The following is a 19,951-nucleotide window of genomic DNA, read 5'->3' as shown; positions in this document are numbered from 1 at the left end:
TTCCGAGGAGTCAGCTTCGCCCTTGGAGAAGTTACCACGTCAGACACTCCTCTCTTCCTCTTCAGGGGAGTAGAAGCTACCAATGACTTGTGGCCCAGCTCAGAGAGAACAGGTTTAAAAGCCTGCATGACCGCTCTGACCAGGGACCCAAACCAAGGCTGCCGACTGACAGCTGTGCTGTCAGAAACTCCCTCTGGAGGGAAGGGGATCATTCGATCCCTAGGAGGAGTTACCAAAGGGGGGTTCACCTGAAAAGATGAAGGAGAAAAGTCCCTGGACCTATCCGGAATCCTCCCTCCCACCGGCGAGCGGGGGGGCGCGATGATGACCTGGCCGTGCGTTGTCCTGCAGCCTCACGTGTGGGATCACGCTGGGGAGCGTGCTGGGAATTGCCCTGGGTCGCGCGCGGGCGAGCGATGGCACGTAGGGGCGCGGGCTGGAGATGGCAGAGGGCGCGCTGAAGGATGAATAAGCGCTCGCGCGCGCAGGCTCCGGCCGAAGAGCCCGTGCGGGCGATTACGTTGGACGCGCGCGCAGGAGACATATCACTTGCGCGCAGCCGCGCATGAGAGCGCACATCTAGCTGTGGTGATGGGCGTGGGCGCGCGTGCGCTACCTCGTGGGCGTGCGTTGGAGACTGCGAGCGATTGCACTGGTGAAGGATGACGCGCAGCCGGGGACAGATGGAGTGTTGGTGAGCGCTGGCGCCCAGATCAGAAGATCATGGGCGCGCAGGAGATCGTTGGCACACAGGCGAGAGCTGGTACATAGGCGAGCGCTGGCGCGCAGGAGAATGAAGGCACGTAGGCGAGCGCTGGCGCGCAGGAGAATTAAGGCACGCAGGAGGATGAGGGCGCGCATGGCGCACAGCAGGATGAGGGCGCGCAGGTGAGCGCTGGCGCGCTTTAACAGGAACAACTTCTGAAGGCGAGCGCTTGCGCGCAGGGGAGACCTGGCGCGTAAGGGACTTATGCACTAACTTGTGCGAAAGCCCTTGATGCCCCGAAGGGACAGTTGCCCGTTTTACAACGAGATGTGTTGGCGCCCACAGCGCGTCAGCAGCCAGGAACGGCGACGGCAGGTCAGCAGGTCTGGCGGGTGGAAGGTCGGCGTGCCCTTTGTAAGGACGACCTGCAGAGAGGTCCAGGGATGTAGCTGGTAGAGTCGGAGAACAACGGCGAGGTTCCTCTGCGGCGACGATGAACCGAAGAGTCGCCTCCTAACACCCTTGTGAGGTGAAGGAAGGCCTCTACGGCGAAGAGGAAGGCGGGCTTTACGTCTTATACGCCCTCTGGGGGCCGTGGGGTCAGCGGGCTGACCATCAGCAGTCCTCCGAAGAGGAGTCTCTGTGAGTGAACTCCCCCGAGGGGGAGAATAACCGGCAGGAGAGACCGTTGGACTTAGTTCCTCCCTCGAAGGATGTTCGGAGGGGGGAACTAAGCCTTCAGCTACATCAGGTTGAAATGGAGAGAATAAAGATAACTCACATAAAGACCATAGCTTCTAGCTTCTGACTGGCCAGAAATCGAACCCTGGTCCACGAAAACTAGGATGAACAGTGACAAATCAATGGTCACAAAGAAAGAATCAGTCTTCCCAGGGAAAAAAACCCCTCCCAAAGAGGAGAGGTTTCCTAACATACTCATCCTCTTCCTCGCAGAACACTTCTGTATCTTTGGAAAAGATTGCAGTTTTAAGAAGGCTTGCTCCGCTCTAAGAGGAGACATAAAAGCCCGAAAAAGCTTGACTCTGAATCACCATCCTTAAATAACGTATTTTTTATGATGGTGTCAGAAGATCTATCGTGTTTATCAGGATACATCTTTTTGAGGTCCTGACTCCTGGCGTCAAGGAAACCCAGATCACCGCCTATGTCGCCGCGTTGTACTAAGGCTAGACGCTTGATAAAAAACTTTCGTGATCAAAGAGATCGGAACTAAGACGTCCTTGATCTCGACATTCGATTTGACTAGTGTCATCACGAAGTCCGAGGTTCTCATGTTCAATGTCATGCCTCCTGCTAGATCTCCGACGTTGAGCGTCCTGTAAGACGTGGCGCCGAGCTTCCTGTAAGACGTGGCGCCGAGCTTCCTGTAAGACGTGGCACCGAGTGTCCTGAAAGCCGTGGTGCCGAGCGTCCTGAAAGACAAGGCGCCGAGCGTCCTGTAAGACGTGGCGCCGAGCTTCCTGTAAGACGTGGCGCCGAGCGTCCTGGAAGGTGTGGCGCCGAGCGTCCTGTAAGACGTGGTGCCGAGAGGTTAACAGAGCAAGACACCGAACGTCCTATAAGACGTGGTGCTAAGCGTCCTGGTGTCAGAAGAGACTCGTCTTGTTGACAGGAATACGCAATTCTTCTGATAGGTTCAAAGTTATCTGAAAATCCTTCATGAAGATGGTAAGAAAGAGCTCTGATAAGTCAATTGTCCAGATACAGGGAGGCTCTGAAGTCTCTTGAGTGCAGTATTCTGCTACATTTAGCAAAAGTTTAATTGCAAAGCCTGCCTCTTATACTCCTCTCTAGATCTGGGAGAGAGATCTATTGGAGCTAAAACTAAAGGAGGTTTCCCTATGAAAGGAAATTGTAATCCTCCTTCAGAAGATGTACTGACCAAAGGTCTGCTCCCCTCTTCTCCCAAGATTGCCAGAAGTTATGTAGTCTGGCTCTACTGCCTGAAGGCAAAAGCAGTCAGACTCTGCTTCGCCTTGTGACCAGGCTGACATGAGACTTTAAATAGTTCATGATTTCGATGTCTCCATGGGGAACTTTGACTTCTGAATGAAGGCATTGAGAGCAGTTACATCCAGGACTGGATAAAAGCCTCCCTCTCCCAAAAGAGAGACATTTGCTGTTGCAAAGTCTGTTTTGCAGAGAGGTCTTATCGGAGTAACTAATAAAGGAGGTCTCACTAGGAAAAAGATTTCACATCCATCCTTTAGGAATAGCACGGACCTCAAAGTTATCCTACCCCATTGCCTGGATTCCTTAAGAGACTCAACGATCCACCCAGGGGGCTGTAAAAATCTCTGTGGGGCTGCCACAAGGTCCTCGACCTTAATGTGGCTAGACCTCCACCCTTGCTATCCTGGAATACCTGATAAGCAAGCTGGCTTCATAGGTTTATATGCCTCATTTACCTGCATTCCTTGAGACTCAGCAATCCACCAAGGGGGCTTTAACAGTCTCTGTGGGGTTGCCACAAGGTCCTCGACCTTAATGTGGCTAGACTTCCACCCTATATGACATATGTTTTAGACGTTGTTATGACATTGTTACTGTTTTAAGAATAATTTATTGTTAAATTATTCTTATCATTTATTTATCTCCTCATTTCCTTTCCTCACTGGGCTATTTTTTCCCTATTGGAGCCCTTGGGCTTAAAGCATCTTGCTTTTCCAACTAGGGTTGTAGCTTGGCTAGAGATAATAATAAAAATAATCTCGTACCCAGATACAAGATCTAGAAGCCAGGTTATACAGAGGAAAAAAGAAAGCTGTCTTTCCTTGGTCCTTCTGAGACTCCAAACAGTCTCCCATCATCCTTAAAGCTCCATTGATGACCACGTGTAAATTCAGAGGGTGGCGAATGTGGAGCAACAGGCATAAAATAATTTGGAAACTAATCATAAAAACTTTCAAGAGTTTCTAAATCAACTGAAGGACGAAAGGAATAAGGATCTTCTCCTTCTGATAATCTCAAATTCAACAGGTGAAAAGTGATCACCAATGTCTTCCTCTGACAAAGATCTTGTAAGACGTGGCGCCGAACGTCCTGAAAGACGAGGCGCCGAGCGTCCTGAAAGACGAGGCGCCGATCGTCCTGAAAGACGAGGCGCCGATCGTCCTGAAAGACGTGGCGCCGATCGTCCTGAAAGACGTGGCGCCGAGCGTCCTGAAAGACGTGGCGCCGAGCGTCCTGAAAGACGTGGCGCCGATCGTCCTGAAAGAAGTGGCGCTGAGCGTCCTGAAAGACGTGGCGTCGATCATCCTGAAAGACGTGGCGCCGAGCGTCCTGAAAGACTTAGCGCCAAGCGTAAAATGATCTTCATTGCGTCACTCGGCGAGTTCGGTTCATCAGAGGGTTCTCATGGCCGACTGGCGCTCTGGGATAAAAACCGTGTCTATGTTGGTTCGTAAGCATTATAGTATTGCTATTATCAGCAAATGTGATGCAATGCAAGACTCTAACAGCAATGTTAGTAGCTTAACGTCCAACGCTCTTTGCTTTCCCATGGCAAGGGCGAGCGTTCTTGGGAACGTCAACAGGAACGCTCGAGAGGACGACTGCTCGTGAGCTAACGCCTCTCGTTTCCTTTGGCCGATCGACATTCCTTCTCCCAGGGGTTGGGGAGCCTGAAAGAGGTCTAAGGCTAGGAAAAAACGTCCACTGTGGTGAATAAATTCACTGCACTAATTTAGCACTGAAACTTGCACTTTTAAATTCTTACACAAAAGACCATAATTAGTCCTGCCCGTTGTGAGAGATCTTTCTCTACTGCCAAGGGCTTGAATGAGAATGCAAAATCATTTCTAGTTCTTGCTATATAAAATTGTAACAAAACATTTATTATAAAATATTACACTGATATTTTCATTGTAAAATAAATGTTTAAACACACTTACCCAGTAGTTACATATAACTACCGGTAAAGATAAATGTTATACATACTCACCCGGTAGTTATATATAACTACCGGGAAAGTTACATGTCATATGATTCAAATGAACAGATATAGGAATAACATATATATATATATATATATATATATATATATATATATATATATATATATATAAATATATATATATATATATATATATATATATATATATATATATATATATGTGTGTGTGTGTGTAAACAACCCTTAATTTTTAAAGGTTCCCAAAAATAGTGATTTGTTATGATTAAAACGAACAGATATCGCAATAACGTGTGTATATATATATATATATATATATATATATATATATATATATATATATATATATATATATATATATATATAAACAACTCTTAATCTTAAGGGTTTCCAAAAATAGTGGATTGCTACACTTTACAATTGGAACATATATGTGAATATACGAATAATACTAGAATCCAAACATCGAAAGAAAATAAACAACGATATCAAGAATTGCTGGGACTGCATCGTATTTTCATGAGAACTACGCAGCGAAAATTAACAATACGCTAGTTCTATTTAATCTTTGAAAATAGATAGGTGATTTAAAGAACGAATATTAAAAAAGGGATTTTGACGAAGGAAAAATCTATTTCTGGGGAGAGACCTGTGGCACCCGGTGAAAAGAGTCCTTCTTATATACCTTTTCTGATAAAACCTTCCAATTATACCAGAGAAAGATAAAAGCATGGAATGCTGAGGTTACAACCCTCGCGCGAGCACCTTTTGGGTGTCGTGTATAAAGCAAAGGCGCGTAAAATCCACTATTCACAGGTTGTCTTCCCTTTAGTTAATTCCTTCGTCAAAGGGATGGGCCGATACAAAGGCCCTAGCCAACCACCAGCGCCACACCACCCACGCCACGACGCGAGCGCCATCTGAACAACATCCTTCTGTATTGGCCATGATGGCTTGGAAAGGAAAGGGTGGGATCGTGTAAAATAAAGGGGAAGGGTTTCACCGGGCGCCACAGGTCTCTCCCCCAGAAATAGATTTTTCCTTCGTCAAAATCCCTTTTCTGGGTCGACCTGTGGCGGCCGGTGAAAATGTACCAGAGAATGCCTTCCAAGCCCAACAATAACTACTAATTTAATGAGGGGAGAGAAACACCACCATGTAAAGAAAATCATACTGTATATAATTAAGGTAAGTACTGTAGGCATAAAACATAAACTAGCCACAGGGCATAGTGAGAGTAAGGTTAAACAAACATGATAACAGGGAAGCCTCTGAGTATCAGAGCAAACATGCAACAAAACTGACATGGCTAAGAATATCCCAACCCTATAACTACGGTAAACAATAATAGTTACAATCATATTAACCTAATATGTAATAAACTTAGGGCTAACGAACCACCAAGGAAGCGGCGTCGCGGTGCGAGTGGCGGGTAGGAGGGAGAAGAAAAGAGATGGATGAAAGGAAGAACAAAAAATCACTGGGGAGAGATAAGGCTCCCAGCTGCAACCGTTGGGTATTTAAGAGCCTGTAAGTTCTTTAGATAGTGGCGTTTGAAGACCATAGGAGATTTCCAACCCGTGTACTTTTTAAGGTCATCAAAGTCCATATTCTGGAAATAATTGATGGAGGTAGCCACCGACCGGATATCATGAGCATGGGGAAATGATCCCGGATTGGCTTGTTTAATGAAGTATAGGATCTGTTGCCTAATACCACGTATGGAAATTGTACCTCCTTGTTCTCTGATAAACAAGGGGCCAGACGATCGGGTAGCAGTCCTGGCTAAAAAGGGACTGAGAGTGGTGACCGGACATAGAGAAGTATCTTGGAGAAGAGGAATAATCTTCCAAGGGGACCACCTATTTTGGGGGTCCTCGTTTTTAGCTAGGAACGCCCTGTCTGGTGAAAGAAGTACTTCACCTGAAGGGAGGAAATCCATGTTTTCTGAGTTTCGTGAGAGAGCTGCTAGTTCTGAGATTCTAGAACCCGAGGCCAAAGCTGTTAGAAATAAAGTCTTCCTAAGAAGAGTGATATAGGAGCAGGATTCGTTGTCCGTGTCGGAGGCCAGTTTGAGGACATCATTTAGAGACCAAGAGACCTTTTGTGGACGAACCGAAGGTCGAAGCCTAGCACATGCTTTTGGAATAGACGAGAAATAAGACTCCGCCAGGTTAATGTTAAACCCAACCAGGAAGACTTTCCTCAGAGCTGACTTAATGGTGGTTATAGTGCTAGCTGCTAGGCCTTTGTCAAATATGGACCTAAAGAAGGAGATGGCTAAATTAGGAGTCATAACTGAATGGTCTGAAGTCCTTAAGAAATCTGCTAGTTTCTTAACTGCCGAATCATATTGGCGAATCGTAGAGTCCCTTTTGTCTGATTCTATAAAGAGGACATTATCTGGGTCGATGTTTGCGTCCCTACGCGCCGCAAACTTCATGAAATCCACAAAGTTAGGGTTTTGGCTATCCTTGAGGAATCTGACACAGTCCGAGTTTGGACCACTTGGGTCAGTTTGGGGAATGGGATCCGGAAGGGACGGAGTTTCAACTCGAGGAGGAGAGGAAACCAACTGCTCCTTGGCCAGTGAGGTGCCACTAAAGCCACTGCCCCATTGAAGGAGCGGAGTTTGTGCAAGACTTTCAGTAGAAGATTCACTGGAGGGAATAAGTAGATCTTCTGCCAATGGTTCCAATCCAGGGTTAATGCGTCCATGGCATAAGCCTGAGGGTCCAGGTTCGGTGTCACATAACATGGGAGTTTGTGATTGAGTCAGGTCGCGAATAGATCTACCTGGAGACCTGGAACCAGCCTGAGTATCCACCGGAAGGAGTGCATGTCCAGGGACCACTCCGATTCCAGTGGGCTCGTCCTGAATAATGAGTCTGCTATCACATTCTGGACTCCTGCTAGGTGAGTTGCTGACAGGAACCAATCTTTGTCGGCTGCCAAGGCGAAGATAGTGACCAGGATCTGATTCAGGTTGGGTGATTTGGACCCCCCTCCGTTGAGGCAGTGGACTACGGCCGTGCTGTCTGAGACTACTCTGATGTGGGTCGACCTCGGAGGAGAGATTCTCTTCAGGGTCAAGAACACCGCCATGGCTTCGAGAACATTGATATGGAACTGCCTCATGGCGGGTGACCAAGAGCCCTGAAACATCTGATGTTGGGAGTATCCCCCCCATCCACTCAGACGCGTCGCTACGAATTGTCACTTGTGGAGAGGGGAACTGTAGAGGAACCGATTTGGAGAGGTTCCTCCGTTCGGACCATGGTTGTAGTCTCATTTTCAAGACAGAGGGGATCTTCGAGGTCTTGTCTCTTAAAGGTATTGTCGCTCTCTTTCTCCAAACTCGATTGATGTCTTTGAGTTTGGCTTTTAATAGGAGATCGGTCAGTGAGGCAAATTGGAGAAGGCCGAGGATTCGTTCTAAAGCTCTTCTGGACACCTGTTTGTGTTTGAGAAAGTTCCTGACCTTGGAAGCTATCTCCCTTACCTTCTTGGGAGGAAGGGAGAGCTTGTGCTTTGAGAGGTCCCAACGGATGCCTAACCATTCGAAGTGGCTTGATGGTTGTAGGCGGGACTTCCGGAGGTTGACCTGGAAGCCCAGTTTGGCGAGAAAATGGAGTACCTTCGACGTAGCTCTGTTGCATTCCTGGTGCGACTGGGCCCAAATGAGCCAATCGTCCTGATAGGCGACGATCTGTATCCCTTGGTGTCTGAGTTGCTCGAGCACCGTCTCCCCCAGTTTCGTGAATATCCTGGGGGCAATGCTGAGACCGAAAGGCATGACTTTGAATGCAAAGGCTCTCTTGCCGAGACGGAAGCCTAGGTAAGGAGAGAAGTTTCGAGCTACTGGGACATGATAATAGGCGTCGGTAAGATCGATAGAGGTGGTGACGGCCCCACGGGGAAGTAAGGTCCGTACCTGAGAGATAGTCAGCATACGGAACTTGTCGCAAAGGATGTAAGAGTTGAGCTTCGACAAGTCCAGAACTACCCTCAACGCTGACGAGTCTTTCTTCGGGACTGTAAACAGGCGGCCTTGGAATTTCAGGGATCGAACCCGTTTGATTGCTTTCTTCTTGAGTAACTCCGCGGTGTACTCTTCCAGGATGGGAGTGGGTCTCTGGAAGAAGGTCACTGGTGGAGGAGGGGATCCCTGTGACCATTTCCAACCCAAGCCCCTGGATATTATGCTGTGAGCCCATGGACTGAAGGTCCAATGGTCCCGGAAGTGATAAAGTCTCCCTCCTACCGGCATCACATCATTGGGAGGGAGTGAAGTTAGGGCCCCTCCCTCCGAGGGAACCCCTTGCTCTAGGCCCGCCGTGTTGGCGGAACTGTCCTCTACCTCTGAAACTCCCTCTTTGGTATCCACGAAAGGAACCGGAGGATTCGTAGGCAGGGTTGTATGCAGGAGAGGACATCCAAGAGAGGTTGGGCTGTGTACCAGGGGGAGCAGCGAGGTAGACTACCTGCTGAGGAGGCGCCTGTTGTCGAGAAGTCAAGGCAGCGGAAGACTGTGGGCACGAGGTACCCCGGGCAGTCTTGTAAGGACTAAACCTCTGCTTCTTCTTGAAGAACGTGTGTCTCTGGGGTTCGAACCTCTTTTTGGCTGAGAGACCCCACCTTACCTGCAAATTTTGGTTTGCCCTCGCCGCGTTCTGAAGAACCTTATCCACCTCAGTCTGAGGGAAGAGGGTCTTACCCCAGCAGGAGGAGGCTATCAGCCTGTTCGGCTCATGCCTGATGGAGGCCTCAGACAGAACGAACTTCCTGCAACTAACCCGAGCTGACCAGAAGTCATGGAGGTCTATTTGGTAGGACAGCAGCTGGTTCTTTGTGGCGACTCTGAACAGCGTTTCCTCTGGGTAAAGAGATGCTAGGGACTCCATGGAGGTGATGGATTGGAGGGACCTAGCTAGTCTAGTACGGGTCTCGAACTCAGTTTTGAGAAGACTCTCTATTAATCTGGGAAGCTTCTCAGAGAAAAGAGTAGAGGCACAGTCCGGGTCTAGCTTCCCCACCGTGAAGGTAGAAGCCGCAGCATCCCAGGTTGCAGAGGTACCCAGAATAAGCAAAGAGGTGGGGTCCATCTCTTTGAGAGCCGGCATGGAAGAGCCTTCCTTGATGGCCTGTATAGTCAGCTCTGTGACTTTGTCTATGAGCGGCAAAGAGATGGAGGCCGCTGTCGTAAAAATAGTGTAGCCACCTTTGTGTGGGGTGAGCTTGGAGTTAATACACCCCCACTCTGATAGTGTTCTGGCCCAGATAGCCTGGGCCTGCTCTTTTGGAAATATCACCGTTTCCTTCGGTACCTTGTCCATACGGACCAACGCATGTTCCTTTAAACGTACAAAACCATTGAACGGGAATGCTAGGCCCGGGGGATAGAACTCCAGGTCCTCTAGAGGGCGGGTGTCTATGCCCTCCAGAGTTAGGGAACCATCTAAGAATGGGGCATGCAAGGCAAACCGCCAAGGATTGTTTTTATCGAAGGGCGGCAGCTTCGATGCGTCTGGGGCAGAAGGGGGAGGAAACTGAGTTCCGGCGCGGATCAGAGTAGCCATCATATCCTTAATCTCTGTTATCGCCCCAGAGTGATGTTGAATTTGATCTCTGACCAAATCTCTGACCAGTTCGATGGGGACGAGATCGCCCCAGGGTACCTGAAAGCCACCCGTTGGTTTTGTCTTGGATTTGGTAGACTTAGACTTCTTAGGAGTAGTGGTTTTACGAGGAGCAATATGAATACATCAGGAGCTGTCGAGGGTCCGGGGACCGGTGACGTTGATACTGGCAAAGCTGAAGTCTTATAAGTTCGAAGTGGCTTCACCTTGGGTAGTACGGAGGCAGAGGGATCCCGAGGAGAAGCCTTAGAGTTATCAAAACCTAGAAAGGAAGAGGTAGGAGAGGGAGTAGGAGAGAAAAGGGTTTGCACCAACTCGGCACCACTTACCTGCTCGTCCCTGGGTTCTACGTCTATATCCAGATCTGCCACGTCCAGCGGTACGAGGGGTTCGTCCTCCGCGGAAATGGTGGCCCTGACTTCTTTTCAATTAAGGGGGCAGCAAGGTCAGGGGAGACTGCAGCAGTAGTCGAGCCTGGGAAGAGGCGGGAGGCCATGTCTCCATCGAGGAGATAGGGTGCGTCAGACGGGGCATTCCTTCCGAAGCCCGACACCCACGGACGAAGAGTAGCCCTTGCTGGCCGAAGAGAGACATCATCGGCCTGTAAGATTTGCAGTGATTAGTGATGCAGGAGGGGGTTTGCTCTCCAAAATATACTGTGTATATCATATTTATGGCTAAATTAGTGTCTGCCAACGAGAAATAAGGAACAAAGGGAAAACCCACTTACATCATCGTTCAGTAGAATTGACGACAGCTCGTAACAGAGCGAGCACAAATCCGGGAACCAGACCATGTATTGGGCCTGGCCCGGTTCCTGGATAAAGGGGATGGAGCAGTGCGCATGAGACCGACAGAGGTCATGCCCAACGGGGTCGTTGAACGAGGCAAGGCATCCTTCGGCAGTACAACGGACCTTCTGTAAAAGAAAGGAGACATGAGTCTGGTGTTTCTTGAAACTCTGATAAGGGGATAAAAAACCCTATTATTCTAGAGTTCCGGCACTCACTGAATTCCCTAAGCTCCAATATTGCATTTAACTAATAACCGAATATTACTTTTAAGATGATACCGCCCCATACCATTGTTGGCACTTTAATATTCAATTGTTTGTATATTTGTAATTTACCTAATGTCTGTTAATGACAGAAGGATAAATAACTTAAAGCAATCTGCCGACCTCCGAGGGTCGGGGAAGCAGTGACATGCCCTTAAAATAAATATAAACACCAGCCTTAGCTAAAGGCAAGGCAAATATAAGTGTGAAGTGTATGGGCGACCTCCGGTGAAGCCGGAGAGTAATGAGATGTCCTGAATAATGCAGCCTTAGCTAAAGGCAAGGCAAATATAAGTGTGAAGTGTATGGGCGACCTCCGGTGACGCCGGAGGATAATGAGATGCCCTGAATAATTCAATTGTGGCTAATAATTCAATTGTGAAAGATATAAAAGCCAAGCCGCAGCTAAAGGCTAAGGCTTAGATCATAGCAAAGCGTATTACGATCTCCGGTGAGGCCGGAGGGAGAAGAAAGGTCCTGAATAATTATTGTGAATAAAAACACAATTGTAATAACAATGGCTATTGTGGATATGGCCGTGGCCTGAGACCACAGTAAGGGCCACCGGAGGGTCGTATCTAAACAATATGAAGCCCGTCCCATGTAGTAAACAATATATAAATATAACAATAGAACGAAAATCATTGAGAATCCCTCATGGCGGAGTAGAACTCAAGGCGGAGTAGAACTCAAGGCGGAGTGGAAAACGTTCATAACTACTCCCGAGCCGTAACGGGGAGAGGACGAAACACGGACCTAAAATAACGCTAACAATTGAAAAGTAACCAAAAATAAATAACTCGTAAGTTATCATACACCCAGAGGGGGAGAGGTGAGGGAGGGAGAACCCGTTGAACGCACAAAACGGAAAACCCGCTCACTCACCGGAGCTAAGAAAGAAAACGAGAGAAAGGGGTAACTCGTGACTGCGAACAGAAAACGGGAACCCCAAGCTCTCGCTCTCTTGGACACAATATCAGGACTAAAAAACACACAACACTATTATAAACGTATAAAATAAAAATGTACATCAAGATAAGACTACGAACGAAGAATAGCATCTGCTAAAACTTAAAATAAATAGCACAGTCGAGTGACGAACGCCCCGGAGGGGCGTGTACTAAACAATAACAAAGCTAGACCGCTATCTCGTTCGTAGGCTGGACTTGCTAGCAAAAAGTACCATGAGCATAAAAACACAAAAATAATAACGGTTCTAAAGGCATAAGGCCAGGGACAAAACCAAGAACCTAAGTGACAGAGTACTAAACGGGCAGACAAAGATGAATTCCCAAACAAGTGAACAAACAATGGCCGCCGTGAAGGGCCAGACGGGAATAATAAAACAAACTATACTGGATATAAAACAAAAGCCCGGTACTATAAAAAGCTGTCAAAACAAACTATGGTAATTAACATTGGAATGTGTGAAGATGGAGCTTCGGACATGACGAAATAAATCCACGAATGTTAAAAAAGGCCGAGAGCACCACAAAAAAATTCCACACTAACAAGTCCAAAAAGAAGGATGTTGTTCAGATGGCGCTCGCGTCGTGGCGTGGCGCTGGTGGTTGGCTAGGGCCTTTGTATCGGCCCATCCCTTTGACGAAGGAATTAACTAAATGGAAGACAACCTGTGAATAGTGGATTTCATGCGCCTTTGCTTTATACACAACACCCAAAAGGTGCTCGGGCGAGGGTTGTAACCTCAGCATTCCATGCTTTTATCTTTCTCTGGTATAATTGGAAGGTTTTATCAGAAAAGGTATACTGTATAAGAAGGACTCTTTTCACCGGCCGCCACAGGTCGACCCAGAAAGACAAATATTTTCTTAAAAATTAATATAATCTTTTTATATTAAATGTTAAATACTATTGTAAGTTAGACTTGCTTTTCATTCTTTACAAGAAAAAGCAAAGAAAAGAATTATGCGACATATTACGTAGTACTATGTAGCTTATGTCACATGATTGTGACGTCATAGAGATGGTGGAACGATCTCCGCCATCATGTTTAAAGAGTTGGTTCGTAAGTTTTACAGTAGGGGGAAAAAACTCCCATTCCTGCCTCTGTTAAGATACAAACATAGTTTCAGCACTAACACTAAGTAAAAATAAAATCCAACCAGCGAAGGCTAAAAATAAATTGTACATCACCAAGATAACTAATATACAGGTTATAGCGAGTGAAAAATCCAACATCTTGCCGCGAGCGCGGCAGGGAATATATGAGGGTTCCTGAAATGGTTCCTAGGTACCTCGCTAGGGTGCAGGGGTTGTACACCTGGCTATCCAATCGGCGATTAGCGTGAGTTTTGAATTTTCTCCCGTGACGTCAGGGACGTAAGCTATATATATAACTACCGGGTAAGTCTTATGTTTAAAACTGGTTCTATCGCTCCCTTGTCCAGCATCTGATTGACCAGATCCAGAAGATCCTTTTGTTTCCCAGCATCTGTGTACTGAGCCACTAAGGCTAAAGGAGTATCTGAAAGAGGAGGCTTCTTTAAAAGGGGGATCTTGTATCCTTCCTTGATGACTGAGAGGGACCAGGTGTCTACCCCTCTTCTCTTCCAAGACTGCCAAAAACGTGACAGTCTTGCCCCTATCGTTGTCTGGAGGACTTGTATTTCATTTCTTGGAGCGGGATCTAAACGAACCTCTATTCGTCCTTGCTCCTGACTCCTGTCTTCTTCCTCTGAAGTCGGATCTCGAAGGAGCCCTACCTCGAAAGGGCTGTTGGAATTTTCTCTCCTCCCTCTTCAGAGACGAAGGAGCGACTGGCAAAGGCTTCTGAGCCAAGCGCGATAAGAGGTCTTGAGTGGCCTTTTGTGCAAGAGAAAGCGAAATATCTCTGACAAAAGCCTCAGGAAAAAGATGTTGCGACAGGGGGGCGTAATGGAGTTCAGACTTCTGTGCAACAGTCACAGATCTCGAAGCAAAGGAACATAACAGGGCCCTCTTCTTCAAGACTCCTGCTGAAAAAAAGGGAAGCCAACTCATTAGCTCCATCTCTCAGAGCTTTATCCATGCATGACATGATACTCGTCAGGTCTCGTGTTCCCTCCATTTGCTATGTCTTCCTGGCCAGAGTCCCTGGAGACCAGTCCAAAAAACTAAAAACCTCAAAGGCTCTAAAAATCCCTTTGACGAGGTGATCAAGTTCAGACATTGACCACATAACTTTGGCCGAGTTAAGGGCATGCCTTCTGGCAGAGTCCACAAGACCAGAGAAGTCACCCAGGGAGGAGGCAGGCACTCCCGGACCCAGAGGTTCCCCAGTCTCGTACCACATACAAGCCTTCGAAGCAAGAAGAGCTGGTGGAAAAGAAAAGGTGGTCTTAACTGCTTGTCTACGTTCCTTCATCCATTCGTCCACTTTAGCAAGAGCTTTCTTGGCAGAAATAGAGAGCTTCATCTTGATGAAGGCCGACTGTTTCTTGGCCTTCTTCCTGCTAAACTGATATTGAGGAGAACGAGGAGCGGAAGGTTGAAATTTCTCCCCATTCAGCTCAAGGAGGGAGCGAGAAAGAACTTTGTAGTCGCAGCAGCGTCAGCAGGCTTGTCTTCGTCCTCTGAGACATCATCGAGGTCCTGTCCCAACTCTACCACAGCTTTCGTTCGGGAAGAAGGTTCACCCGAATCCGAAAGAGGGATAATGAAGGATGCGTCCTGTAGGGGAGGGCTGCAAGCAGCCTGACACCGAGAACCGCTTGCGTCCTGGCGCCGAGCGCTAGAGGAGTCCTTGAGGCGGTAGGCGGAAGCGCCCTGGCGGCGAGAGAAGGAAGCGTCCTGGCGGTGAGAGAAGGAAGCGTCCTTGCGCCGAGAGCTGCAATCGTCCCGGCGTCGAGAGCGAGAGGCGGAATCGTCCTGGTGTCGAGAACGAGAGGCCGAATCGTCTTGGCGCCGAGAGCGAGAGGCGGAATCGTCCTGGTGCCGAGAGCGCGCAACGGAATCGTCCTGGTGCCGAGAGCGCGCCACGGAATCGTCCTGCAGGCGAGCAGATGAGGAAGGAGTGCGGTGTCAAGCCTTTGACGAAGCGCGCAGAGGTTCCCTTGGAGAGGAACTCCGTTCCCTCTTAGAAGTTGACTTCTTGACAGGTAACAAGTCGTCCTTACGTCTGTCGGACTGGGAGGGAGGGTGGCTAAAAGATTGCACTAAAGAGAAAAGTTGCTCTTGCATAACCGTCATGAATGATTTAGCAACCTCTGCTGGATCCTGCGGTACCGAAGGAGACGACTGTCGAGTAGCGCTGGTAGAAGGAGAAGGATCTTTTGCTGGTCTATCTTGAATACAGTATCAGCTCTTGATTTCGTCCTCTTCACAGGAATGGTATCCAAATCGTCCTCCGAAGGACAAGGTTCGTGGCTACTAGAACCGGGGGAGTGAGAACGAGACTGTTCATTTCGGTTCCACTTCCTCTTCATCGGTCTTGAAGCCTCATACAGCCACTTGCGTCTGGGAGAGGGATCCGGGGAAGACACTATCATATCCAACACATCTTTTCCGTGGCGGTCAAGAGCAGCCTGGGAGCTTACATCAGTACTGTCTGAGGCGACAGCTGACCGAGGATACGCACCTCTCACCCCCTTTCGGTCGTCGACGTACCTTCTCCCTTGGTCCTGGGAGCCTGGTAGAGGTCTAGACCTAGGGTAATGACAGGTTCGATCAGTCGCCACCTCCACTGCACTTTCACAAACACCAACTTCACTCTCACTCTTACCTTTTAAGGCCGCAAGTTGATCTTTAATAGCCTTCAACTCGGCAGCCATCCTGGCGTACCGAGGGTCATGCGCAGAAACAGATCCTGTAGAAGGGGCAGGAGTTACTACCTCAGGGGAAGGATCAACTTCCAAAGAGGAATTAATAAAAGGTTCAATTGATATATCTAGACTAGGTTCACTAGCAGACTTAGATTTAGGTCTAGAAGCTCTCCTTACTCTATCTAGCTCTAATTTGCGCACATAGCGCTTCATCGCTAACCAATCTTTCTCATTCAAAATCTCGCATTCTTTGCACCTATTATCCAGTGCACAATCAAAACCCCTGCAACCCAAACAAACCGTGTGAGGGTCTACCAAAACTTTCGGTAACCTCACCTTGCATTCCTCATTCGCACACACACGAAACTGAAGTTTCTCACTCATATTAAACACCTCAACAAATATCATAAAAAACAAAAAACACGATTGCCAAATCCCCAAATCAATGTACTTCACCAAAAAGAAGTCCGGTACAGCGATACAGGGAAAGCGAAACGAAAAACTCTAATGGTGGACCAATGGTGTTGTCGATCCAGCCGGCAGAGATGATCTGTTGAACAGAAAACGGGAATGACTCTAAGTACCACCCTGTATGGGTTGTTAACCACCTAACCGCACAACCACCACAAGGCGGTTGCTGCGATTTTTGAAAAGTTCTGCCGAACGGCAGAGACTAAGCTATATATATATAACTGCCAGGTAAGTTCTATTCATAAAAATATCATTTTTAAACATTAAACTTACCCGCTGGTTATATAACAATGGCTGATTGACACCCTTGGTGGAGGGTCAGAGACAGCAACATTGTTGGAATATCACTTAAGTGTTAAATAAAAACAAGCTTAAGGGTTCGTACCTGTTAAGGAAGCTGACTTCAATGATTCTCTGCCTCATTATGCCTGCTATCCTTATGAGATCCAGCAGTCCACTCAGGGGGCTGAAGATCTCTAGGAGCTGTCAAATGGGTAATAACCTCTATGTTGACAGGACCTCAACTAATAACCCTGTTAACCCTGTTCCGGGCGCTCTCAAGGAACAAAATGACCACCTGACTACAGGTAAATCAAAGATTGCGGAAGATTGTCGACCAAACTTCGCATACAATCATAAAAATATATAAACGTTCCAAGAGAAGAACAAGGGTACTAGGAATTAGGGGAAAACGTAGTGGTAGATCCTTCACCTACTACTGCACTCGTTGCTACGAATGGTCCCAAAGTGTAGCAGTCCTCATAAAGAGTCTGGATACATTATAAGTAATGTGAGGTGAATACAGGTTTACTCCTCCAAAAGGTTGTATCCATGATGCTCTGCAGAGAACGGTTTTGTTTAAAAGCTACAGAAGTTGCCACAGCTCTAACTTCATGAGTCTTTACTTTAGGCAGCTTAAGGTCTGCCTCACCACAGTGTGAGTGAGCCTCTCTAATTAAAAGTCTTATAAAAAATGATAGGGCGTTTTTTAGACATAGGTAGCGCAGGCTTCTTGACTGCGCACCAAAGAGCCTCTGAATTGACTCTTAAATCTTTAGTCCTGTCCAGATAAAACCTCAGTGCTCTAACAGGACACAGAACTTTCTTCAACTCTTCACCCATCATATCAGAGAGAATATTAATCTCGAAAGATTTAGGCCACGGATGAGAAGGACGTTCGTTTTTGGCCAGGAATCCAAGTTGCAAGGAGCATTTGGCTTTTCCGTTTCTGAAGCCAATATTTTTGCTAAAAGCGCGAACTTCACTGACTCTCTTAGCTGTTGCCAGACTTACTAAGAAAAGTCTTCAAAGTCAGATCTTTAAAAGAAGCCGAGTGTAAAGGCTTGAATCTGTCACTCGAGGAATTTTAAAACAACATCTAAATTCCAGGCTGGTGAATCTTGTTGACGCTTCTTAGAAGTCTCAAAAGATCTGAGAAGATCTTGAAGGTCGAGACCAGGATGCTGCTTCCCCAGTAGAGGGGACGATGAAGAAAGAAGTAAGGGCCAGACATACTTCTTTCGTTCATGCAGACTAAAACCTGATAACAATGCCCTCAACCTTCTGCCACCTGTCCAAAAAGGAGCCTGAGGTTAGACCAGCTGTTGTGTAGCCACCACAGAGCGATAGAAACGTATCGATACTCCTGTGGGTCACGTCCTGCAGGAAGCGGGCTGAGAAGGTCATTAGACGCTTCCAGACTCCAGCTTGTAGCACCTGCGTCACAGAGTAGTTCTACTCGAAGGCGAGGGACGTTGCGATGTATCCGACATCGTGCTGTAGGGTGACGTGACGGGGGAGGGTCTGGATTCAGGTCGAGATGAATGTCCTTGAGTCCGAGCTGAAGAGGTATACTGGTGACTCTCCCGTGTCCTTCCTGTGCTCCCAACCAGGCTGCACGTGAGGACAAACTGCATCTGTTCACAAAGATAACCCCTTGATTCCTTTACTGGCAAGAAGGAGAAGGTTTGGGTCATCTGATACAGAATGGTGACTCGAAATCTTGAAGGAGTTGGACCGAAGGGCCGGGATCCCAAAATTCTGAGTCTAGCAAACAACTCAGGAGCGAACCTGAATGTTGCCTTACCCTATTCTCTAGAAAGGGCGGAGTCGTACGAGACCAAGAAGATTGCTTACACACTGGCCGAGGCCAGAGTGAGCAGGAGCACCGTCCCCCAAGACGGAATACGATCAGAGGCCTGACGTAATGGTTCTTGAGAAGATCTCTTAGGGACTAAAGAGTCCGAACCATGCTCCATGGCGGAGGTCTCACTCCGACTGGGGGCAGGGACGTTCCCAGCTTCGCATGAGCGGAGAAAGGTCCAGCGGGAAGGAAAAAGTCTATTCCTTTCAGCCTGAAAGCCAGGGAAAGGCTGAGCGACAGGCTTCACTGCCGAGAGCGGCAAGGAGTTTCCTCCCGCCAAAAAGCAATAACTCCGTTATTGCTGGAGAAGAGGCCTCAAGGGAAGAGGTATCTCTCCCACGACACCAACCACAGAAGACTCTCCACTTTGCCTGGTAGACCCCTGCAGATGACTATCGCAGCTGACGCGACCTCCGCTCCGCGACTGTAGCGGATTGTCTCTTCTTGAGGAGGCGGCGTAGTGTCTCCAGGCGTGAAGCCGAAGCGATGCAACGGCTCGTGAAAGATGTTGTAGTGTGGTTGTTTGAGTAGCCTGTGCCGTGGGAGAAGCTCTCCCGGGAGTTCCGTCAGGGGAAGCAGAGGGTCCGGAAACCGTTCCACGTATAGTCACAGTGGAGCTCTCAGGGCCATCGAAAGGTTGACAGACAACCTGGTCTTGTTGAGACCCATTCTCAACAGACAACAATGGTGGGAAGACGCAGGCGTCGATATTGTCCCACCATCACCGGAAAGCATCTTGCCAAAGAGTCTTGGGGTCTGAGACTGGGGGGAAGAACAGCGGAAGCTTGAAGTTCCAGGCTGTCGCGATCAGGCCCCCCAGGCCAGGACTTGCTGGTTACTAAAGGCCACAGACCCCCAGGTACTCTCTATCTGCGAGGCTCTGCTCAGATAGTTGGAGAGAACATTCCTCTGCCTGGAATGAGCGAGCCGATAGTGGTATTGAGAGGACCTCGGATCATCTCAGTATCTCTACTGCAAGATGCGAAGGTATGAAAATGCGTCCCTCGCTAGTTGGAATACGCCAGTACCATGAAGTCGTCGCGCACAGAGCGATTCGGCAGGAACTGTAGGATCTGTAGAGGGGCCAGACTACGGCCCCTAAGCCTGCCTGAATGATGGAGAGGTATCCTTCAGGTCCTGACCATAGGCCTGAACCGGAACATGCCCCCCCCCCCCCCCTTTCTTTGACGAGTCCGAGAACAGCATCAAAATATGGGGAAAGGACGAGAATATCCACT

At 48.1% G+C, this 19,951-nt stretch overlaps 1 protein-coding gene across 3 annotated transcripts in view; it reads right to left on the bottom strand.

The window, feature by feature from the left end:
* Positions 1–19,951, bottom strand: part of tos (Exonuclease tos) — a 330,838-nt gene that overhangs the window by 299,251 nt on the left and 11,636 nt on the right. The window lies entirely within an intron of this gene.

The sequence above is a fragment of the Palaemon carinicauda genome, chromosome 3 (assembly GCF_036898095.1).
Source record: "Palaemon carinicauda isolate YSFRI2023 chromosome 3, ASM3689809v2, whole genome shotgun sequence".
Classification (NCBI taxonomy): Eukaryota; Metazoa; Arthropoda; class Malacostraca; order Decapoda; family Palaemonidae; genus Palaemon; species Palaemon carinicauda.
Note: the sequence above shows the minus strand (reverse complement) of the source record. Positions and strands in the feature narration are given on the sequence as shown.